Here is a 25,905-nt window from a genome sequence, read left to right on the forward strand (position 1 = left end):
CTCTGTAAACATCCTCTGTTTTTAATGTAATAAAAAGTCTGAGCACTAAGTTCAAGAGAGTGATGACATATTTGTTTGAATAATATAAACAACACATTGATATAGAGACTTTTCTTTAGTAAAAGACTAGATAATTTGGAGATAGAGTTAAATATCTTGTCTAATTATGATTTTATGTTATACTGTTAATCATGGTTAAAAAAAAGAGCATGTCAAATTTTTCCCTAGAAAAGTCTCTAATTTTCACATAAATATTAAAATAGTGTGAATAAATAAATATGTGAAAATTCTAGCTGTGATTTGAAAGATATATTTTGTTTATTCATCATTATCTGAATATCATGAAGAATAAATTAAGATACTTTCTAAAGAAATAACTATATCTTACTTCCTTTTTCTCATTAGTCACATTTTCTATTTAGTGTTCTTCAAAATAATTTGCCTTTAGAAAGTGAATGCTGGCTCAGAGTTTTAAAATCTTGATACTCATTTGGAATTTAGGGCATGTTATTACTAGCACATTACACAACTGTTAAGATAAACCAGAATCAAATTGTGCAGTTTCTCATAGATAGGTGGGGCATCCCAGAGCTGAAAGACTATAAATTCCATGACAGTTCCAGAGCCTTTCCCTTTTTTTAATGTGATGGTAATGGGGCATTTAAATTATAGTACTGTTCAAGCATCATGGGAAGATATAAAAAATGCTTTTTTATTTATTTCATCAATATCTGTTGGCAAATTAAAAAGGAAATGTAGTGATTTGTCCAATGTATTCCTGAAAACAGTAAATGAAAAGTGTAGTGAGTCAGACATTGCAAGAGTATATCACTTTGAATCAAAGGTATAGAAAATAAAATATATTATATATTATCGAGGGAAGTTCTGGTTATTAAGTATAGAAGCTTTTCTAGATAATTTAATTGCTTGCATTATCAAAGTAATGACACACATAGTACAGATACGATTGTGGTCAAGGGACATGATAAATTACAAAATTTAAAAGATTGTTTGGTTGCATTTGAAAGAATGCTTTAAACAAAGAACCAAAGAATTGTGGATTGCAACTGAATAAAACGCCTACCTTGTTCAGCTATGCTTGTTTTCCATAATGAAATAGCCACACAGAGTACTTAGGTCAGCACTGTGTGAAGCTCCTGATGTTGGAATTGCTTATAGATCATGGCTGCTGCTGCTTTGGTTAGGCAGGCCTCCTGCAACATGCAGAGACATGACTGTGACAGCCTAGTCTCCCCGGCAGCCCCCTTTTCAATAATCCCCCATCTACTAATCTTGCCTTTCTCCTTTCACTGCATCCCAAATTCTGTTAATGACCTGGCTTTGGTCTTGTCTCCAATTTTCAGCTTTGAATTTATCAGTGAAGCTTGATAAATTCTTCATCTCATTCCTTTAGTCTCCAGAGGTTACAGATTACGTAATATATTGCCAGATAGATGAGTTTAAGCCGTTGCCTGAGTGAAATCCATCCCAGGATGCATGGAATGTAGAATCTCCTAGCACTTCTGCAATGACTCCCTCCAGGATTAAAACAGTCATCCCTAATGAAAGCAAGGTTGGAATTGGAGTTTCAGATGGTTGTTAGTCACAGTATGGGTGCTGGGAATCAAATCTGGGTCTGCTCAGAATAGTCAGTGATCCTAAGCACTGAGCTGTCTCTCCACCCTCATATGAATCTATCGTAAAAAATATGAAACACATATAAATATATATAGTCAGAAAAGTTCTCATGTTGAGTTTTGTAGTTAGAAATAATCATCTTCAGTTAGCTGAAAACATTGCTGCTTAATGAAGAAACCAAGACCTAACAAAACAACTGTGACTCCATGCCAATACTGCAGAAGAGAATGAAGGAGATAACAGGAAAATACCAATCCAGTTTAAACAGAAGAGGGATATTCTTTGAGTCTACTCGCTAGGCACAGTGATGCTGTTTTCTTTTTTTCAACAATGTTATATAAATATGTGAAAGAGTAATTTTTTGTGTACATGTTTTGAATGTATGGGTGCAGGAGTTTGTGCCTATGTAGAGTACACAGGTCAATGTCAAATGTCTTCTTCAATTACTTTCCACCTGATTTTTAAAAATATTTTATTTATTATTCTTATTTTATGTGTATGAGTGTATGGCCTGCATGTGTATGCAAGTGCACCCATGTCATGCAAGGCCCTCCATGATCAGAAGGCCTCTGATCCCTGTGCCTATTGTTAGAGATAGTTGTTAGCTGCCATGTGGTGCTGGGAACTGAACCTGAGTCCTTTGCAAGATCAGCCAGTGCTCTTGACTGCTAAACTACCTCTCCAGCCCCTTCCATCTTATTCTTTGACAGTCTTTCACTGAACTTGGGGTTTGCCTATTTGGCTAAATGGCAAGGGAGCATGCCCAGGGATCTCCACCTCCTCAGGACTTGGATTATAGATATGTGCAGCCAGGTGTCCCTAGTGAGACTCAAAAGAACAGAAAAAAAATCAAACTAAAAAAATAAACTCAAAATACCCTGTGCTGTTCCTATCATCAAGAGTAACCAATAGAAAGGATGCTGACCAGAAGCCTAAAGAGATGAACTTGCTATTTTGTTGGGCTATACTTGTGATGTTATCTTTGCTATTTTGTTGGGCCATACTTGTGATGTTATCTTTGACAAGTTATATCATTTTGGGATTTGTTTTCCAAGAATTTAAATTTACATTTTAATTATCTAAATTTTTAAAAATGTGATAGATGTAGTTCTTTTACCAATTTATCTTTTTATCATTTGAAATTTAAACATTTTATTTTTTGTAAATTTTTAATTGAATTTTTGTGTATTTCATATAGAACACTATAATCATCTTTATACTCCCTTCCCCCTTGGCACCCTCCTATAGCCCCCCAGCCCCCAGTGGAATTAATGCATTTTATAATTTTGTTGAGGCCTATCCAGTCCCCAGATGTCCCTCAGTGTAAGTTCATCCCCTGAGGTCCAGTCAGTCTTATCTAGAATCCTTCCCTATTTAAGAAGATCAGCTCTTCCTCACCCAGCAAGTTGGGACCTGATGCCCATTTCCACAGTTCTGTGCTGGATTTTTGTCTGCTTGAGGTTGCATGAGTCTTGTGCATGCTGTCACAATTCCTATAGGTTCATATGAGCAACATACCAAGAGCTTGTAGGACTCTGTTTCCATATGGTCATGCACCTCCTCCCTGGCTTTTACAATCTTTCTGCATCCTCTTCCAGAATGGTCCCTGAGCCCTGGGTGGGTGGCGTTTAATATAGGAGCCCTTTCCAAGGACCCACACTCTGCAGACTTTTATTCTCTATGCTTTGGTCATTTGTGATCTTTTGTGTTCCTCTGTTGCATAAGGGAGCTTCACTGAAAAGAGTTTAGAGATGCATTAATGCTCTCTTTACTTCTTGTTCTATGATCCGTGAGACTTGGGTATATAGTTTTCATTATAGATGTGCCATTTTGGCTTGGGAAATTAACAGACAGTCTCTGTGTATGACCAGTTATTGAACTCTGTAATATTCACAGTCTGTTGCAAAAAAACCCAAAAAAACCAAAAAAACGAAACCAAAAAACTTCTTTAATGAGTGGTGACTGGGACACTTGTCAGTACCTAGGTAGGGAATAAACATACTTGAGCATTTCTGGGAGACTATGCCAAGAATTTGGCATTTTTATCAGTAGACTGACTAATGAAGATTGTCCTTAACCATTGTGAATGGGCATTATGCAACTCACTGACAGCATGAATAGGTCAAAAGCATAGAGGGAAAGTTAATTTATTCTCACTTCTTGAGGTAGGACATCATAACCATTATTTCATGCCCTTCAACATTTGTTCTCCTAGTTTGATGTACTTTGGGCTTAAAATAAATGTATAACCAGCCTCCACCCCACCCCAGTTCCCATGTCTTAGAATTAGAACAAGACATCATTTTTCTTTACATTAGGGACCCCCTTTACTACTGACTTCCTTGGGGATGTGGGCTGGGGATAATATTTCCCTGTATACCTTAGATTGGTCTTGAACTTGACATATTTCTGCCCTAGTCACATTTCAGATAAATAACTCTTCCATTATAATGGTTTTCTATGAAGTAACATGAACTGCAATACTCTTCCATAAATTCCCAGTGGCCATTGAACCCTAGAATAAAAGGAAGTCTGTAGAATCATCAAAATTGGCAAAGAACTAACCTTAGGTATGTGTGCCTGCCTCAACTTTGAAGGGACCTGGGATAATTTCTCATGATCAGCACAATAGTAGAAATCTTCACAAGTTCTTGTATAGGATACAAATCTCAGCTTACCTGTCTCATCCTGGCAGTGCAGCACAGTCAGTTCTCCAGAATGGACATGGAGATGTGGTTTCCAGGGCAACTGAGCATGGTGAGTCAGGAGCAGTGCAGGCAGGACTGCACTGACCTAGGGGTCAGTGATCCTTCAGTGGTCTAAGAGCAGGTTCTCATGAATGCTTCCCTCCTCCTCTAGCAGAGCTCCAGGGGCCTAAAACTGAATTCTGTCATGGAGAAGCTGCTCAGGTCCGGGTACTTCAGCTGACTAGTGCTTGAACAGTTGGAAAGATGCCTCAAATATGAGTCCGTAAGCAGACTGGACTTCCATTATAAAGTATCCAAAGGAGTGCTACTCTGAGTATCTTGTGTAATTTTCCTTTAAGAAAAAAAGATGTCATCAATATAAATTCTGGAAATTATCCAGATTTTGTTAATGAGCAGCTTATATATAGGAATACCACTTAAAATGTTGACTCAGAAATATATATGTTCAGGCTCATTGACAAAGGAAAATTTCTGAAAGTTATTCATCCTGTCTAGGTAAGAAGCAAATATTTTCATGGTGTGTCAATACTAAAAACTGTCCATATCTCACTCCACAATGCTGCCCAGTTGTGTAACTCTCAGACATTCTGAAGTCTGTACATGGATCTTGAAAATCTACAACCTCTTGTAACACAACTCGATCACCTGTTTCCTCTTCTTCACTTAGTGCAAGAGGTAGGCTTGTAATTGACTATCTGCTGAAAAATTCTGCATATATCCACAAGAGCTGTCTCTCCCTTATCCTCAGACCATGGTTGTCTGTTTGGAAAACACTAGAGGCCTCTGGTGAGCAGGTGCTGACCATGACTCTTCACCCCATGCTCCAGATGTTTTAATTCCCATTCAATAAATGGAGCATATGCAGTGTCCACCTTCTGGGAGGAACTTTCTGGACAAGAACCATGTCAAGCCCATCCAGGACAATTTGTAGGGTCTCCAGGGGGGGAATCGTCATCAGAACCCCCAAGGACAGATAAGGGAATGGCAAGGCCTTCATCCTTGACTTCAAGATGTTATTGTGTCCCATTCAAGGCATCCATGAAAATCTGTCAGAGCTCTAGAGACAGCTTTGGCCCTATTCTTCAGCAGGCTCTGCCTTGACAGCTCCTAGGGTATGGGTGCAGTCTCCAAACTTATACTAACATATCAGATCCATACTTGGTAGGCAGAGTACACTGCATATCAGCAGATCCAGGCTGTGAATCCAGGCTCCAAGATTCCAGCATCAACTCTCCTGGTTCTCTGGCCTGCATTAACTATGTCACAAGCGTCTTCTGATCTCCAGTTTTCTGTTAGCTAATTGTAGGACTGCTCAGCTTTAGTAACTGCAATTCTCATAATCAGTCTCCTCTCCTCCTAACCCTTATCCTTGTCCTTGTTTTCTGTCCCTCTTTCTCTTTATGTATTTGTTGTATTTCTCCAGAGAACATCGACTATGCAGAATGACGGAGATAAACCTATCAAGATGTGACCTTCTCTTTCAATATATAAACTTTTTCCTTTCCATCTAAAGCCAAAGGGAGTTTCTAGAATAAAAATTAGGAGCTATAAAAACTCATTTTTTCAGATTGTTTTAGCTACAATAAGCAAAGTTATACAATAGGTGATTTGGAGTCTAAGGACACATATTCCAGGTTAGCACACCATAGCTCTATTTTTAAGAGAAACACAGCTGAAGTAAGCAGTTTATAAGCTCCAGTGCCCAAAGACTGACTTGAAACTTTATGAAGGTGTAGAAAAGTACTGACGTAATCCAGCACCCCAAATAAGGCTTCATCACAGTTCATCTCAAGGAGTTAACTAGATTTGGAGTGTGTGATTCTATTCACAAGCATATGTGGGCAAGCATACACATTAGAATATTTGGCAGTATCTGAATCACATGACATGAAGTACACAATATATGATAACCTGTTGCTATGGTTTCAAAATTTTTGGAGGTTGTCCTTAATTTTACTTACAGCTCTGCTTATTCAAAAAGGAACAGAGATTCAATGTTGACATCATTTTTCCAGAGTAGAAGTGTTCCTACTATATACATCCAGCTATAAATATTAGCTATTTCCTTTTATGTAATTCATTGTGGCTAGTATACGAACTCAGTTACATTCTTTAATGTTAAATTCTTCATCCACTAAGATGTGTTCTCATCTTCAATAGAGAAACGGGGAAAATTTTGTGGCATGATATGACCAAAATGAAGTCCAAATATGAACTGTATGATGAGGAAAAGAGCATTTTCAGTGTTCCTGCACTTCACTACTCCCTAGAGGTCAGGCCATAATACATGCTGCTTCTAGGGAAATGCCTAAGTAGGCTGAAAGCTACCACTCAGTTTTTGTTCTTTGTTTTTTAATCCAGTGGAACCTCTGGCCTTTTCTTCCTACTGGAAAGAGCTCTTGGGCCTGACTTTACAAGGAGCAGAGGCTCATCTGTACACTATAGAAACTTGTGAAACTAATGCCAAGAAAACAAAATAAACCTTGACAAGCCTTCAGAGATCAAAATCTTACAGACCCTTTGACAAGGAGAAACAAGTAGATGAGGCTGTCTCTTAGGGCCTGTTCAGATGCTGAGATTGTTCTGTAAAGAAGAGGAAGCCACAGACTTGTGAGCTCAGGAAGGTGAGGAAAGCTGACCTGTAGAAACCCTCTCCAAAGGCAGCAGGATGTGTTTACCTTTGGAATGCTTTTCCTGGCCCTTGTCAGGCATGTGTGTGTCACTGAATATTTCATGGCATGCTGAGTCACACCCATCCCAATACCTTCGGGAGTCCAGGTCTAGCAACTCTCTGCCTAATTGAGGAACATGTGATGTTCGTTTTGTTTTAGAAAGCCTTTGTATCAGGCAAGGTTACAGCAACTATGGAATGAAGAGAGTCCTCATGAAAATTAAACTTATGATCCTGTTCCCATCAACACTAATTCATTGTTGTTCGTAGGTAACAGAGTGTTCCCAAACAGAGCTAAATTGTTTTGTAGTACATTCTCTTTTCTTGGAATAATAATAGCTAGTGGCAAGAATATATGTATAATTGGTTTCTTATTGGTCAAAATGTAATGATCTCTTGGTACACTGTCCTGGAAAAAAACAAATGTTATGAAAAGAGGTGACACGATAGCCATGTTAGGTCACCATGGAGTGAATAGATTCACGGGCAGTGAAGCAGCCGGGGATACTGTGTGTCATTTACTGTTCGTTTTCCCAAACAATGCTATTAATTTGTCGCTATTTTGAAAGTAAAAAACTAAATGCCTGTTTCTTTGGATGAGCAGGGAAATACCTTAGGTTGAGCACAGCCTGGGTCACAAAGGGCATAGGAAATATTTATTTTTCCCATTCCCCTTGCTAGTCTTATTTTATTTCCTTTCAACTGTTTGGTTCTCCATGCTGACTGTAACATAGTGTGAGCACGTAGCTCTAGTTTTTCTGTCACTCTTAGAAGAGGGGGCTGAATAATTTCTAAGGTGTCTGGAATTCAATGTACTTCAAAACATTGCTCTCTCTTCCTCTGAGGAATAATTACATCACTTATAATAACTAGAAAGAAGCATACTGTCCACAGAAGCAAGAGGCAGTGTGCCTGGTATTCATCAAATTATATTAAGTGAACATTTGATACTTTAATAGTAAAAATCATGGTTAAAAATATGTATGTACATTTTAATACTATAACAAAACGCATAAAAGAAAGTGAGAAAAGGAAGAGAAAAATGCTTTAGAGAGATAGGCTGCATTTTTTTCCTTGTGATCTTTCTTTGAAGATATTTTGTATAATTATTTGCCTTTTTGCATAGACTCACATATACACACATACATTTTGTATGCTATATCCTAAAAAAGAAAAAAATCATGATGTCCTGGAATGAGAATGAAATCCATATTTCTGAGGAATGCTGCCTTTCTTCTCTCATTTTAATCTGTACAGCTCTCTGTTGGTTGTAGAGGCTCAGGCTTCTGTTATCTTCATTGCAAGGTTTATTGGCCAGCAAGCCTGGAAAATTCCACCTGGCAGAATAATAATGTTGACATTTATATTCTTTTGAAATTTAATTAATTCTCCTCTACCTACAAAAAGTCTATGGAGAATTTTGTAGGAATTAAAGGATAGAGAGCTAGTATTGTTACTAAAGTGATCTAACACAGTCCCCCAAAATACCAAGGTGATAATTCAACAGTATATTTTGGTGAAATGCACGATTTAAACGTATTCTCATCTCAAACCATTTTCTTTCAGAGAATAATAGTTTTTTTTTTTTTTTTTTGGTACAGGACGAATATAAAATATTTGATTCGAATAAGTAAAATGGCTAGCAAATCTCTTGATTTTATATTCAAGTAAGTCTGTAAATTCATATATTTCACATACTGTTTTTGTACCAAAGATTCAGGATGACCTAAAATGTTTAGAATGTGTTAACTACAGAAAAAATACTGCTTTAGAAATTTACATATAGTGACTCTGCTAAGCTCCACACTTCATTATAAAGTAGCAAATATTGTGATACTAACATGTAAGCCAAAACAGAAATGCAAACATACTCGGCCAAAATCATGCAGCTGAGCAGGAGCTGGGTCTCAGGCCCAGGCTGTTTGTGTAAATACTGTGTTCATGATTTGTCATGTCTCTTCCATATCTATGGAAGAGACATTATCAATAAATTGACTGTAACTATTAACATTTCTTGCTTGCTCCTTTTATGCCAAGCATTTTCAAACCAATTTACTTGAAATACCCAGTTTGATCCTGTAATAACCCTTGACTGTGCTTTAAAAACAAATCAACTAAGGATCAAAGATAAGTAACTTGTTAGGTCACTAAACTACAAACAAGGAGAGTTGGTCAGATATTTAGACTCTGTGGGCCATATCGTCCAGTACCCAAGTTCATTGTCAGTCATCAGCGTTTACTGAGAGCTCATGAGGTTATGAATTAGGACAAAGGGGACGTGTTATTGCCTATAGAGTATAGTTTGTCTGGTAACTCGAAGAATGGAGCCCAGACAGGAACACAAAGTTACAGCATTAAAGTTTAAAGAACATGAGAGTCAGAAAATTTATACCATGCTAGGTAATTTGCAGTTACAGATTTAAAAGTTACACTCTCAGCCTGAGCATTCTTAGAGTCCTCAATAACATTTGACTTTCTAAAACACGCCATGATTATTGGAATAGCTATTTCTCATTTAAGTATTGACAGAGTTGTACTTTCTCTCAGTGATGGTACTTTGGTAAGATGGTGTCAAGTTAATCAGATACAGTGTAATTTATTGTGAGCTTTGGTGTTCTCTTTTATTAAAGGGTTTTTTTTTGCTTTATTTTTAAATTATGTATGTCTCTGTAATGTGTGTGTATATGTGCATGTGAGTGTGGGTGTGTGGGTGCCCAAGGAGACAGAGGTGTTGGACCCCCTGGAGCTGGAGATACAGGCAGTTGTGACTTGCTTGATATGGGTGCTGGCCACAAACCTGGGGCCTCTACAGAGCAGTACATGCTTTTACTTGCTGAGTCATCTCTCCAACCCTCCAGCCCCAATTTTGGTGTTCTTGATGTATTCCTTGTAGATAAGGGGAAAAACTGACAGGAGAGAACAAATCATTGTTTGAAAGAATTTGTTAATAAAAATATACATTGGTAACTAATTGTCAGGACATTGCTGCCAAACCAGTGAGTGATCTGATATCTTCTGGGTCTCAGCTGTCATGTGTAGAGTGGTGGCACTGTTCAGGAAGACCTTTCCATTTCTGAACTTAAATTTACTTCTCATAAAAAGAACCCTAGCACAAGATCTTCCTCACAAGTGAGGGCTATGATTGGTGGGATACAGAAGCTGGGAGTGGTGATATTATCTTGTAATAAAAGTTATATAAATTATGAGAAATTAAAATGACTGTGAAGCTTTTTATTGACATCTATCACATGTAAAACACTAACATATGAGCATTATCATAGAGTTGTGAACACTCTTTGCTTACCATTTAACTTTTAAATCAGGATAAACTATCTTTTGCTAAAGTAATTTGATACTTATCATCTATCTTTTATCTATCTATCTATCTATCTATCTATCTATCATCTATCATCTATCTATCATCTATCTATCTATCATCTATCTATCTATCTACCAATCATCTATCTATCTATGGTTCAGTTGGTAGGGTACTTGCCTAGTATGAAGCCCTGGGCTCAATCCTCGGCACCATATAAACTGGATGTGGCTATCTCTCAATCATCTACCTAGGTAGCTATCATCTCTATTTAGCTAATATCTATCATCTATGTTTTTCTAAAAGAATCTTATACTTATCCATTATCTATCTATGTATAATCTATCATCTATCTTTCTATCATCTATCATCTATGTTTTGCTAAAGAATCTGATGCATTATCTATCATCTATCATCTTTCTAAATCTATATGTGTTTAGATATTTAAATTAATATCTAATTAATTAATATCTAATGTCTAATTGTACCTAGAATGAATAACCTAGAAATACTGTGGCATCCCCTATCCATTATGCAGAAGAGGAGAGATCCTTGAGCTTCTGATAGAAGCTGCCAACACTGTGGTGGGAGAATATTGCCAGAGGTTCCTTGATGCTGTTTAGCTTTGTTGAAAATTACAAGATATTAAAATTGTTATGTATCTAGTAGTGTTGATATATTTAGTTGAATTTTAGTTCAGTTTACCCAAAGAATAAGAAAAACCACATTAAAATAATTTCTTTCAATTGCAGATTAAAAATTCATCGACAAATCTTTTATAAAGCCATATTAAGACCAGGGGCTTTAGACATTTATTGGTTTTCAAATGTTCTACCTAAATTGAAGCTACTGTTTTTCAGATACAGTCCTATGCTAATTTTGTGTACTGGATAAGCCAATAAATTGAGAAGTTTATTTTTATTACTGCTTTTATACCCTATCCTTAGAGGTACTCTCCTCCAAGTCAGAATCCCCAACTCTCATTGTTCTCGGCAATGTAACAAGCAAATAAAACCAATTCCCAATTGGCAAGGCTGTAAAGAAAAGGGAGCATAGGAATGAGCTAACAATGACAGTAATTTCTATAATTCCAAACAAGGGCATCTGCTTTTAATTTCCAATAATTTATTTTCTTGCATCCAATACTCATCTGCTTCTTCATTCACAGCATAAATCATTGAACATCACCTAAGTGCTAGGTACTGTGCTAGGCACTATTAATACATCACTAAACAAGAAATAAAATTATAGATAGTATCCATTGGGAGATTTTTTTTTTTGAGTTTAAGATAGTATAAAAGTATTCACATACAATCATTCAGTTTTTCATTTTCAGTTTACCAAATGAATTTTACGTGCTATTCACCTTACTACAAAATTTGTTTTGTCTTAGTTGATTTTGCCCCTTTGTAGGCTAATGTAAGAATGCTTAGCGTGGTGGTGGTACTCTGGGCTATGGTATGATTTTTAATAGGTTAGGTATACTAAATGCCTTCTTGGTTTAGGATATTTTAGTTTATTGTGAGTTTGCTATGATAGAACCTTACAAGTTGTGTTCTTATTTTCATTTCTGGATCTTCTGTGAGATGATAGGTTTTACATAGCATGGTCTTTTAAATGATAGAGATGAGCTAGTAAATAAGCTGGCTTCTCCATTCAGCTCTGTCATTTTGAATTTCAGCTTGGCTCCTAATCTTCCCCTAGGTCCTTCACAGTCAGTCCGTCAGGAGCTTGATCTTAGTTGCAAGACTCAGCCTAATGTTTATTTCCAATAGGAAGAAAGCAATACTTTCGTTTCTTAGTTAGACCTCATGTGCCTCACATGTGTATGACACTCTGCCTCTTGGCAATATTCATCAGAATTGCTTCCCGATAGTGTGGGTGTCATTAAGTAGTGAGGAAAACAACTAATTAAAAAACAACCCAGAAAAACAGAACTTAAATTTAAAACCTGGCTCCAATATTAGTATCATCATGGAAAATAATATCTCTGAAAACAAATTATTCACCAGCAAGATGGAGAAAATGTTATCTCAAAAGGAATTTGAGGATTAACTGATGTATACACACATGACCTCAAACTAAGCTCTATCATATGTGTTTAAACCTATTAAGATGACCTCATTTCAGTTAGGAGTAATCCGACAAAACTCTTTCAGAAGATAGATGTTTTCCCCATCTACTCTACTTACATAATGCCTAGACATCTTTAGACATTTGTAATTCCTACTAAAAACTGTAGTTATAACAGAGATCAATGTGAAGCACTACAAAGATTGACAGAGGTTAAAAATATGATATGGGCTTAAGTGGGATTCTTACCAAGACTCCTGGCCATAATAAAGGAGAATTTAGAAGTTCTAAATAGCAACCATCACTGGTAGAGAGCCAGGTCTGAGCCCTGTGACCTCTGTAGCCTGGAGGGAATAAAACAACTGTGGGGCTGTGGTGGAGGCAGCAGGTGTCTAAGCTCACACTGCAGAAGACCATCAAGGGGACAGAGAGGGAGTTTCTTATGGTTTGGAAATAAAATGCTTCCAAAGGTGCATGTGTTAAAAGCTTAGTCTGTTGTTGCTATTCATAGTTGAGTGGTCTATCAGTCATTTTGTCCCTGGCTTCCTTCTTTCTTGTTCTGCTTCTTGACTACCATGAGATGAGTAGCTTTCCTTTGCCATGTCCTTCACCAATGATGTTTCTGTCTTGCTCTTGGCCTAAAAGCATTGGAGCCTGATGACCACAGATGGAAGTGTCTGAAACCTTGAGAGAAAATATCTTTATTTTCTGAAGTTGCTTGTTTCAGGCATTGATGAAAAAGTAACATATGGGGTAAAGGTCTAGGGCACTGGGCATGGAACCACATGGCACAGGCTTTCATAGTAACCTTGAAAATTATGGGTCTGTGGACAAAGTGCATTTTGTTTCACTGATAAAGGGGCAGGAAACCTAGCAATCTGGGTTTCTAGTTGTGATCATCTGTGATGCTGTATGCTAACAATGTATAGCACACTGCACTTTCCAAAGCGTGCCGACAAAGATCACCAATGATCCTGTAAGGTGGCATGATACGTGATTTTTATGGAGCAGAAAATAGAGATTGGGAGGAATTTCCCTCAATAGTTTCATTGTTGAGCCTGAATCAACAACTGAGACACAAAATTTAGTTTGATTTTAAGATTATATTAGAGTCAAGTGTGTTTCCCTTTAAGAGTCCTTGGCAATTATGAATTACTTTGAACTATCATATGATGTCGTGGCTGCTATGGAAACTGCATTAATACATGAAACAGGCAAAGCCTGTCACCACATCAGATGCTGCTGCCCTTTGGCTATATTAACTCACTCATCTGTTTTTTTTGAAAAAAATATTTCCTTCTTTCTGTTTTCCCTCTAACCACATGCACATTGAACTTATCCAAATAGCTCAATTTGAGGTGACTCATTCTTATGAGATGCATTCAAGTGACTCAGAATAAAGATGCTGGTGGAACTACAATCTAGGAAAATTATCTATTTAAAAATGTATAATAATCTTCATTTTCTATTTCGGTGACTCAAAAATAATCTAGAAAGAAGCTAAGGAAGGAAACCTAAACTCATTTGTAAGGCTCTCATTTGTATTTTAATTGTGATGGGACATATGATAATTTTCATTATAAATAATAAATGAGGGGCTAGAGAGATGGCTCAGTGGTTAAGAATACTGACTGTTCTTATAGAAGACCTGGGTTTGAATCCTAGCACCCACATGGCACCTAACAACTGTCCATAATTCCAGTCCCAGGGGATTTGACAGCCTCTTCTGACCTCTGTGAGCATTGTATGACATTGGTACACTTACCTGTATGCAGGCAATATACACATACACACAAAATAAAAATAATAAACAACATTTAAAGTAAATAAATAAATAATAAACGAATTTAGCATGTCTGAGTTTTGACCAAAACTATAAAATTGTAAGCATTGCATACTTTTGTGAAAGTATATACTAGCATGTATAGATGTCAATGAATCTTCAAAGAGCAGTCATCACACACATGAGTATATATCTAGACATGTACTTCATCTGTACTTCTGAGCTCTCTCTGTCTCAGTGGGAGTCTGTCTTGAAAATGACTTCATTCCATCTAATGCAATCCTGAGGATATAGATCCAATAATTATGTGAACCAGAAGACTTGTGACTGATCCTTGGTAAGCCCATGTAAACTCATGGTCTCACCATCATACATGCCACTAGGTGATGCCAGTTACAAAAAAGTAATAACACTCGGTACTATACGTTTTTGCTGCCAAGTTATTCTCTATTATGCCATGCTGGTATGCTTTTATTTGTGTTTTCTTGATTAAAGTGAATAAGATACATTTATATATCTATTAATTTATCACACAAATCTTATAAGGTATTTATTCATAATTTTGGCTAGTTTGATTATTAATTCACATTAATTGTTGCCATAAAATACAAATGTTTAAATCATATAAATATGAATGTGTTTGATATTAAAGATTAAAATATTGTGTTGTATTATTTCATGATGTACAATATTTTTATACTTAGAAATTACTTTCCCGGCACATATTAAATTTTCATATGAATTTTAATAGTTTCAATTGTTACCATTACAATTTAAATTCAGTTTTAACATGTTTTGAGTAACATAAACTGTTATTGAACATCCTTTCAAAATGGTTGATGCTGTCAACAAACATGAGGAACTGTATATTCATCTCCTATGGATTTATGATGTTTGAAATAGCTTATTAAGTTTCTAATAGCTATTTTTGAAATTAATTGATCTTTATTGCCAATATCTGACTTCCAGTGTTAGGGAGAAGGCATATTTCTTCCTGTAAAGGGCCTGACATTCAATGTCTACATTCTTGTAATTTTTGCTGCTCATGGAACTATTTAGGGATTCACTTGAAGGTTAGCAGACATGGGCTCTTTTATGTAACAAAATAATGATAAATGTGATGTACTGATTTCCATTAGCATATCTGTTACTTTAGCTAATGTTTCATGCCTGTCATGTACTGTATGATCATGTCCTTTCTTCTTGGCCCTCAGGTAGCAGGGACTGATGGCCAGTTTCAACAGCTGCCACATCTTGATTTTGAGTTTCTGTCATAAAATTTTCCTTCAATTTTTCCATTTCCTTTTCTACTTCTGTTTGTTCAACAGCAAGAAGAGATTTGTGCCTCTCCTGAAGGACTTTCATATTCTGTAAAAATTCCCCAGAAAACTTTTTGGCTTCTTCAAAGTTTGCTTCATGGACCAGTCTAGCATGAAGTAGAATATGTGATTGTTGTTAAGGCACACTGACTAATTTTTCTTCTTCTTTCCCAGATTTCACTACATTTTTCTGCCATTGATGAAACAAAGGATGAGCCAGCTGAGTGTATTCAGAATAAAGCTGCTCCCTGTCCTTTTGCTGGTCTTTTAAAATACAGCTAAGTTTTTCATTCAAAGCTTGGAAAGAATCATTTAAATTCTGCTGAAATTGCTTTCTCTTTGCAAGAAGGGACTGCATATCATCCTCTTGAAGTTCTTCAAATAGCTTCTGAATCTCCCTCCTCAGCTGTTCCTCTTCTCATGATGATGAAATACTGGCGTCATCACTGTCATCATGGTCTGTTCTATAATCTGCCATTTGTGGAGCACTGCATTCAAAGTCCTGATCAGATGCCGAATTCGTATTCTCTCTTGGGTGCTTTGCAGTTTTGCTCCTATCCCTCTTGGGTAGCAGGTCTACTGTCTCCTGGTACTTAACTATCTCCTGACTTAACTTCTAAATGAGCACACCCTTCAGCGTTTTTCCCCTCAAGGGAGACCTCTTTCTCCTCAACAGCTTCTCAAACGTTACCAGAATGCACACTCTAATAGCTATTTTAAAGCAATCCTATTTTCTGTTATTCAAGATTTTATTTATTGTTTTTATTTTAAGGTTATGAGTGCATTTATTGCATGTGTGTTACTGGAACTGGAGTTACACAGTTGTTAGTTGCCATGTGGGTGCTGGGAATTGAACCCTAGTCTTCTGCAAGAGCAGTTACTGCTCTTAATCACTGAGCCATCTGTGCAGACCCTAGAGCTACCCTATTTTCTATCACCATATTTATTTTTACATTCTTCTGTCGCCTTTAATCTTTCTTTTTTTTTTTCCAGAAAGGGTCTCACAGTAGTGGTTCACTGAACTGTAGTTCAGACTTAACCTTGAATTTGTGGCAACTTTCCTACTTCAATCTCTTAATTACTAGAATTACAGGTGTGACTGGCTATGTCTGACTTACCTCAACTTTCTTAAGCTATCAATAATCTATATAAAACTTCAAAGTAAATATAGTGATATATAGCATAATTGATTGCATGATTTGCAGCTCTCATTTAATGTTTACCAGATAAACCTAAAAAGTCCTTGCAGCCAATAAAAATTCCAATACTTTTTATTTTCTGCTTCATTTAATTCAGTGTAGTTATTTTCCCTATATATAATGTTTATCTTAAACTTGGAAGCAGTCATCAATTTATAAGAAATATTATTTATTAGGGAAGAGCTTATAGAATGTATTTACCCAGGGCATCTTAGATGAATGAGATTAAGTAAAAAGACAGAAGGAAGGTTGTTCTTGAATACACTGTAACTTGAGAAATAAAGAATCCAAGATTTTATAAAAGCTGCAATGGTGATAGTGGTGGTAGGAGGAAAATTTAGTAGAATTTAACTCCTTGATAGAACAAGGAGTTCTACCTTTTTCTCATTTGTTGAACAAAACACCAGATAGAAAACACTTAAAGAAGAAGAAAAAGTGGTTTATTTTGGCTCACAGTTTGAGAGGATACCATTCACCATGGTGGGGAAGTCATGGTGGCAGGAGCATGAAGTGGCTGGTTACATTGCTGTTGGAGGCAGAAAGGAGAGACAGCTGATGCTTGGTTCACTCTCTCTTACTCAGTCTGGGATTGTAGCCCATGAAATAATGGAACCCACATAGGGGTGACTCTTCTCCCTTGAGTTAAACCAATGTGGAAATTCCATGTAACCAGAGATTTGTCTTCTAGGTGATTGCACATTTCATCAAGTGATTATCAACATTAAAAATCACACTGAGAGACACAAGTTGGCTGATTGCTTACTTAATTTATAACAGTCATCTTTGCTTTTTTCCTTAGCTTCAAGAATGTGAAATTTCTTCACTTTAGGAAATTTGCTTGCAATCTAGGAAAGTAATGTAGATATATTTATCAAAAAACTTTCTTCGTCAGAAGTATCTTTGTACCAGGGGGGCATTTCACTTGAGAAAGTTACAAAAGAGAATTGCACCTCCAGAAATTACTAAGTTGTTTCTTCTTGCTCATAGATTTTGACTGAGTTATAGGAATTATAAGATCGATAGAACTATGGTTTGGAATTTAATGGAATAAAAAATTGGGCATTTTAAGGAAGGACAGGCACTTGAGGCAGTGCAGAATTACAGGTGGGCTAGGGTTTGAAGCTCACCTCTTTATATACTGGTGGCTTAATGAGAAAATTACCTGACGAATCTGTTTTCCTTTTTAAATTAAAAAAACTAATTACAAAAATATTTGTTAAAGAATATAAAATTTTAGAATAGTAGAATGATGCACAAATGGGAAGGATAATTAAAATATAGTAGTAATAAATGTTAATGATTATTTTCTACTGCCATTGCAGAACAAATACAGAAATGTTTTACTAGTTCCACAGAACTTGAATGGTTCAGCATGTGTTACAGTATGCAAAAGAGACAGAGTGGTCCCAAAGTATATAAGTAACCAGATAGGGGAGATAAATGTAAAAACTGAAACATTCTAAAATGTCAGAAACATTTTTGAAGCTCCAAAGGTCTGATTAGAAACTGGAAATAACTACTTCTGTGACTGTTTATCTTCAGTGATACAGCAGCAGTAGGTAAAATAACTTCAGAGCAGATAATAGTAAACAATCCACTCAGAAGGCATAAATATGCTACAGAATTTCCTGATAGGTTATCAACACTTAGAAGGGAAACTTACAACTGCATTAAGAAAGCTAAAGAATTATCAGGGTAAAACAACATCCTGAAAGAGATGAGAGATTGAAAATATTTTTGAATCTATGTTCCCCAGTTCTGCATGTACTCAAGAACAGATGATAATTACACAACTGGAAGGTGTACAGACATGGAAAAAATGACTATCAAACCAAAGATTTTATTTTTAAATACAAATGGTGATTCTAAGGAACAGTTTAAAATTATGACAACTATGGGGTGAAATTAAAGAACAGTTTTTCTTAAAAAGCAAATAGCAAATTCTTGCAAAGGAAATTAACCAGATGGTATTTCATTAATCCTGAGTACTCCTTTGATGCCCAAGAGTGTTACCAGGATTTGTTTTCCATTCAAATATAGTTTGAAGCAGGAAAAGATGCGGAGAAGCACACTGCAAAGAAAAAGAAAACCAGGAGGTTGATTTCATTATTTATTGTTTTACACAATTAATATTTATTGAGTACTGTTGTATTCCAGTCAGTGTTATAGAGCCCATTGATAATGATGATGAATGAAACTATAAGTATCACTTCAAATTTGACAGCATTTAAATCAATTCATAATATGATATAATTTAAAAACATGGTGAAAATATATAGTTCTATTATCCAACAATGGTGAATAAAGCCTACAGCATATAGCACACTGCAGAAAAAGTAGGTCCAATACCAGGAATACAAATGAACTTTTAGTTAGTTTCTAGGACAGCTCCAAAGCTTCCAGCATGGAGTGTTCTGTAGTGTTCTGCTCAGAGACAACTGACTCACCTTCAAGCTAGTGGGAAATGGGCTTCCAATGTTTACCATGGTGCCTCACTCAAGGTTATACCACTTCCAACTGGACATTATGACTGCTTGCAGCTATGGTAATACATTTTTAGACCAAACCCCTTGACCTTTCAGAAAACTGTAAAACCTCATTGCTGCTCCAAGTAGGGACAGCTGAGGCTTACATTGGACCCTCAGTCTTGTCTCCACTGACATTCCACAGTCTACCTTCCCAGTACCCCGTGTTTTAGGAGATATGGTCTAAAAGTCACAGTGAAAAAATGTGGGGGAGACGAGGCCTTCCATACAGAGCTCAGTGAAAACTCAAAACACTTTTTATGTGAAAGAAAATAAAAGATGTTGGGTAGAAATTTAAATATTGAAAACATATGAACAAATAACAATTTTTAGTTTTTTAATTTAATCCCTATTAATTTTTATGTCAGCTAATAATAGCTTTTAAAATTGAATTTTACGCTTGAAAATGTTGTTTATACATAGTCCTTATCAGTACATTTCAGTGATAATCTATAAACCCTTCATAGTCACCATCAAGGAAAATCATTGTTCACTCAGAAAGATGAATAACCTTTAAACATATTATAGATAATGATTCAAAAATCGGTGACTATTAAAATTATCCATGAAGAATCATGAATGTTTTTATATTAGGAATTTAAACAGGGACATCCAGAAGTCTTCTTGTCACTGTGATTTTTCTCTGAAAGCATTTACAATGAACTTCAGGTCACAATGTTTTTCTATGACATGGTTTAAATAAGACCATACCTCTGATCTGAGTAAGGACTACAGACAATTAGTGGAGAGGTTAATGGGTTTTTTAAGCTATTGGTCCAGTATCAGTAGTGAGAGTTTGGAACACAAAAATTCTATAATACTTTATTTCCAGATATAAGTCAGCTCTAATCTGTTTTCTTAAGTTATCATACTATTGTAAACAGAAATGAAACATTTATATTTTCTCCCTACTTGATGCCTTCAGAATTTGGAAACCCTTGTTGAATATTCATATTTTCTTGGCAATTAGTTATTGGCATAAGTTCAATAAGAATCTGTTCTCTTTGTAACAAGACATAATTGGGAACACTGGTTATATTACCAAAGCTTTGAAATGTCATACTGAAGAATAACATGCATAGCATCTAGTTTTGGGCACTAACATTGGCATTATGGAAACAATATTTAAAACGCAGTCTTGGAAAAACAACCTTCGTTCCTGGCTCATGGTGTTCCTACCACCAGAGGTTAAAAAGAAAAGTCTTACTTTCTGATCATTCTAGAAACTTTGAAGTGTGTTGAGGTCCATGAGAAAAAAGAAATTACACTTATTTCTAGGAATGCAGGTGAAGTCTGATGACTCTTCTTGTATTGACTTCTGTGTCACTTGTGAGGCTCTGTCACAAGAACACTTGACAAAAGCACCCTAAATGAGTGTCCTAGTCTGCTCCTCTACTGCTGTGATAAAGACAAACCAACTTGGGGAGGAAAGGGTTGATTTCATCTTACATCTCCCAGATCACAATTCATCATTGAGGGAAGTGAGGATAGAAACTCAGGGCAGGAATCTGGAAGAGAGTTGAAGCACAGACCATGGAAGAAAGCTGCTTGCTGGCTTGCTCCTCTGGCCAGTGCTGAGCCTGCTTTCTTACGTAACCTAGGACCATCTTCCAGTGGTGGCACCACCTACAATGGATTTTCCCTTCCCATATCACTCAACAATTAAGAAAATTCTCCACAGACATGGCCACAGTATAATCTAATCAAGAAAAATCTTCACTTGGGGTTCCCTCTACCCAGGTGACGATACTATCTAGCACAAGGAAGATTTATTTGCTTACTGTTTCACAGGTGTTCATACCATCATGACAGGGGAGACAGGGTAGATAGATTAACTCAGTTCATGGCTGTGAGAATCTGTGGCAAAGGATACATACACCATAGCAAACCAGGATGCAGATAGTGTGGGACAAAGCAGACAGGGTTTAGCCTTCATAGAACCACCACCAGAGACCTATTTTGCCAGTTAGTCTCCACCCAAGAAAGGCTCCACAGCTCCCAAAACAGCACTGACTACTGCAACCAATTGTCTGAAACATTAGCCTATGAGGGACATTTCACGTTCAGAGCTTAACAGCTTCCTAGCATTAGAGGCCTTTTATAGTCTTAGATTCCTCATGAAAAGTTCCAACAAGGTAAACTAAAAAAGAATTACCTGGCCAGTGATTATTATTGCTACACATATGTATGCAATGAAATCTAATTTAAGGAAACTAGACCTTCTTTATACATTAGAATCAAAATAAGATTTTCATTAGTTTCTTTTTTTTCTTGTGAGAAAATACTTGACTTAAGAGGGGAAGGGCTTATTTCAGTTTATAGTGTGTAGGGATACAGTCCATTATGGCTAGGAAGGCACGGTATGAAGAGTGAGGTGGCTGGTCACATTACATCCAGCTGTAGGAAGCAGAGAAAGAGGAAATACTGGTGCTCAGGTTTTGTTGATTGTTTATTTGTTTTTCCCTTTTTTTTTTTTTCTATTTTGTTCATTCTGAAATCCCAGCCTATCCGATGCTGCTGCTCACATTCAGGGAAGGTCTTCCCACCTTGGTTAAACCACTCTGGATGTCAGACATGTCCAAGAGTATGTCTCCTAGGTGATTCCACATTCAGTCAAGTTGACAGTGAAGATTCAATGACACAGAGGGGATTACTACACAAAGCCACATTATGTTAATGCTTAAATGAAAACAGCCTGATTCTTAACCATTCATGTTAGGCCAAGTGGACCCTAACTGTTGAGAAACTGCCTCTTCAGAATTCTCTAGGAACTGTGCTCTGAAATAAGGGATTGCTTATTCTTTTCTTGAAATAGTATCTTCATCATGAAATGGGGAAGTAAAAGACAGACCCTTATCTGAAGATTATATTAATTCTGACCCCTATCATACCCACAAACACATGTTATCAATTTCTGCCATTATTTTCAATGAGATAAGCACTGTTTGCAGTTTTTGGATACATACAATATATACACACATTATCATTTATATATTATTTTAAGTCCAGGGCAAGGAAGGGTCATGAAAGATTAAGGCTCAGGTCACAAGAGGAACACAGGGCTCAGTGAGCTTGTCTATATTATAAAAGAAGCTAAAATAAGATTAACCTTTTGGTTGTAAAGTTAGATAAAAGTCATTTTCCAGGGTATGTTCATATTATAAATGTCACAACCATAAAAAGACAACTGTAGTATACCCTAGTGATTCTCTTTCCTTCTCTCCTTCCTTCCTCCTTCCTCCTTCCTTTCTCCTTCCCTTTCTTCTCCCTTTTCCCTGTTTTCATGGTGTCTAGCTGTGAAGCTTTATTCCCAGGCTGCTCTCAAATGCTTGGGCTCAAGTAATCCTCCTGCTGTAGCCTCCCACATGCTTGGACTATAGGCAGGCATCACTGTGTTGAGCTGTCAGATTTGAATACTCATAGTTTCTGGTTATAATGGCTATAATTTTCCAAACTAAAGTTTTCAATTCTCCTCCCACTCTCCTGACTTGGAGACACAGAAATAAACTCCCTTCATGGAGTTCTGTGAACTAAAGCTGGACAATTTTATATAAATGGTGAAGAACTGACACTATTGATTATATGTGGACAAACTTTCTGCCCAGTGCTGTGTAGTCTACATGGACAGTAAGTGCAAATACATAGCCCCATTCCCAAAGACACTCAAAACACAGTCCTGGATCTCTATCACTTTGACCCTATCATCCTGCCTAATATCTAGAATGTTCTCAACATCTACCCTCCCCCATCCCTCAATTCTCCCTCCCCCAATCCCCAACCCCCTTCCATCAGTACCTGCAACTCCAACTTTCATCTTTCTTTTAATTTGTTGAAATTCTGCTCATTATGCCTGACTTATAGTACTATTAAGCAAGTATTCTTCACTACCAAGTCCTAACAGATGGTTCTGCTGGGTTTTAAGGAGAAAGGGGTAATCGAATGAGAAATAGACATAATATTTCAAAGAAATATTTCTTTAACAACCAAACTTCAGTCAGACTAGAGACCTAGGTGGACTGATGAACAAGACTTGAGTGCTTCTTTTAAGAGCCTAATTATAGCAAAGCTTGCTAGGCCCATTTAGTAAGAATATACCTTTTCTCTGATGTTTCTTTTAGAAATGTTTTTCTGTTCAGGAACCCCTATCTTGCTTGGTGGTTGTAACTATCCACGTTTCCTGTATTTGGAATTTAGTCCAATTTTATTGTCTTTCTTTGGTAACAATAGTTCCTAAGTAAATTCCCTTTTACCACTTTGACTGTTAGACTCAGGTTTTTTTTTTTTTAATTTATTTTATCTGCATAACAAGGCCAAAAGGGAAGATTCTATAGCAATCTTGGGAAGAAATAATTTCATTCTTGGAGTTAGGTGGGGTAAAGAACAGAAAATCGCTAGTTGTTTAAGAGAAAGGAAACTCAGGATGTATAATTCCTGTTAGATGTTATGTTATCTTGATTTATTTGATAACCTGGATTACTGATTGGTTTAAGATGGCAGTAATATTGTACCATGTAACTTTTTAATTTCTGAAATTATTCTTCCTGATCAGAGAAAACAATGTAAAGAGATTTAAGATTTAAAATGTGCATTTTGGTATGTTTTTTGGTATTTTTTTTTTTTTTTGCTCTTTTCTTTCAGCCAGGACAAGAATTAAGCTGATAAAAGATGGTGAGATGATAATGACACTGAGTGAGAGCTTGGTGAGACAATTATGTGATTAACTGCAACAGACACACAGAAGCTGTGTTCAGTTGAGTGATGGGGGAATTATAATTATAGAGAAATTCAATGGCAGTTTTCCAACATCCGAAGTCCAGACATAGAAAGATAATGATTTAATTAAGAAGTATGTAAAAATGTTGTTTGCTGAATATGTGTGGAAGTTTATAATCTCCTAATATACATGTTTTACCAGAGGAATTTGGCTCAATAGGACCTAAGGCTAGGCTTCAAAAATGCCTTAAAAAGAAAAAGAAAAAAATATGTAAAGAGTAAAACTCCAATTGGATACTTTTATTTATAACTGGGGACTTTTAAACGCTTTATAGAATTTTTTTTCATGAATACAGAGAAACTTTCCTTCAAGAAAAGGTAACATCCATACATTTTTATAAGCATATCTTATGTTGAGTTCCAGTTAGCAAATGGAGGGACCACTCACAAATTTTTTCTTAGCATCTATATAAAAGAAAATAGAGAAGACTTAGAATTTGCTACCTAGTTTCTATGTCCTCATCTCTGGAGCTTGAACTACCATGACATTGATTTTATTTTTCCCCATAATTATGTTCTAAAGCTAATTAAGAACACATTCTTAGATGTGATTTTTTTCAGTAACCTCAAGGAATTTCAGATTACTAAATACTAATTATACCATGGAAGATCTTGCTTGTGATCTTTTGGCTTTCTTACACAGTTGCATTATTTATTTATTTATTTATTCATTTATTTATTTATAGAATAAAATCTCTAACTGTGAGGCCTCTGTCAGTCTTTATAGACTCTTGTAATACACTTAGTCCGTCTCTTTTGATACCTTTTGTAGTAGCTGGAAACTTGTTATACAAAGCTGTGTGAATGCTGTAGACATTAGAAAGGACTAATAAAATCATTGGAAAGAACTAATAAAAAATAATAAAATTCATCTATAAGAAAAGTCTTCATCTGGCCTTTTGATTATAAATCACCCCTGGCTTAATTATGGCCTGGGTTGAGATTTGGTGCCCAGAGCTACCAGGGGCCTCAGTTCACCTCTGGCTGCCACAGTGTAGGAGGGCGAAACCCAGGCCCAACAACTAAAGATGAAAAGTCTTCATAATTCTTATACATAAATAAGTGCAAAATATAGGTGCATTTTAATTGTAAAGTAGAATAAAATCTGCTTTCAAATAGCTCAATATTCTATTGTAAACACTTTTATTCTTTGCTAGTGGATGTTTAAGTCTTCACTCACAATGTTACGTAGAATTCTAATATGTAGCTTTATCAGTATTTTCTCCCAGCTATTCATGGGTATTAATGGGTTTGTTCCCACATTTTCACTAATAAAATACTCTACACTGAACAGTCTCTTGGATATATATTTGGTCAACATGCACAATTATTTCCTTGTAGCATTAGTACTTGAATTTTTTAATCAATTGATATAAAAATGTGAATCTTTTGTTGTTTAAGCTGCTTAATTACCTTTGGGAAATTAAGGACCAATGTAAATTGTAAAGAGTGTTGAGATAAATGAAATAAGACCTTGCAGACTTGGGCTAGTGAAAAAGTCTAAAAGAAATCTCCATTCTCTACCGTATGCATTTTGATGTGCAGTATGTATTAAGGCAATTCTGTTTTACTCAAACATGCAATTTACAGTTCTTTCAGAGAACTTCCTCTGTACTCTTCTACATTTAGCATAATGGGTACTTTGCATAAACATTCTTCAAATTTAAGAATTCAAGGAAGGAATCATAAAACACTTTCTTAAAACTATTCCTTCAAATAAGAAATCAGATTATAGAGGAAAAATATCTCAGAAACTTGAGAAGATAGGAATACGTCAAGGGAAGGAATATAACTAAACTTATAGTTCCAAAAAAGTATATGAAGTAGTTTTAACTTAAGAAGAAAAATAACAATACAATTATATAAAATAGAGACAAGGTATGTTATGCTCATGATTTAA

At 36.1% G+C, this 25,905-nt stretch overlaps 1 non-coding gene across 1 annotated transcript; it reads left to right on the forward strand.

Annotated features, from left to right (window-relative positions):
* Nucleotides 1-24,903: 24,903 nt before the first annotated feature.
* Nucleotides 24,904-25,029, forward strand: LOC115069595. The gene has a single exon (XR_003848847.1). It is a non-coding gene; the product is annotated as a small nucleolar RNA ACA64 (small nucleolar RNA).
* The last annotated feature ends 876 nt before the right edge of the window (nt 25,030-25,905 follow it).

Source organism: Nannospalax galili, unplaced genomic scaffold, assembly GCF_000622305.1.
Source record: "Nannospalax galili isolate Female #2095 unplaced genomic scaffold, S.galili_v1.0 scaffold973, whole genome shotgun sequence".
Taxonomy (NCBI): domain Eukaryota; kingdom Metazoa; phylum Chordata; class Mammalia; order Rodentia; family Spalacidae; genus Nannospalax; species Nannospalax galili.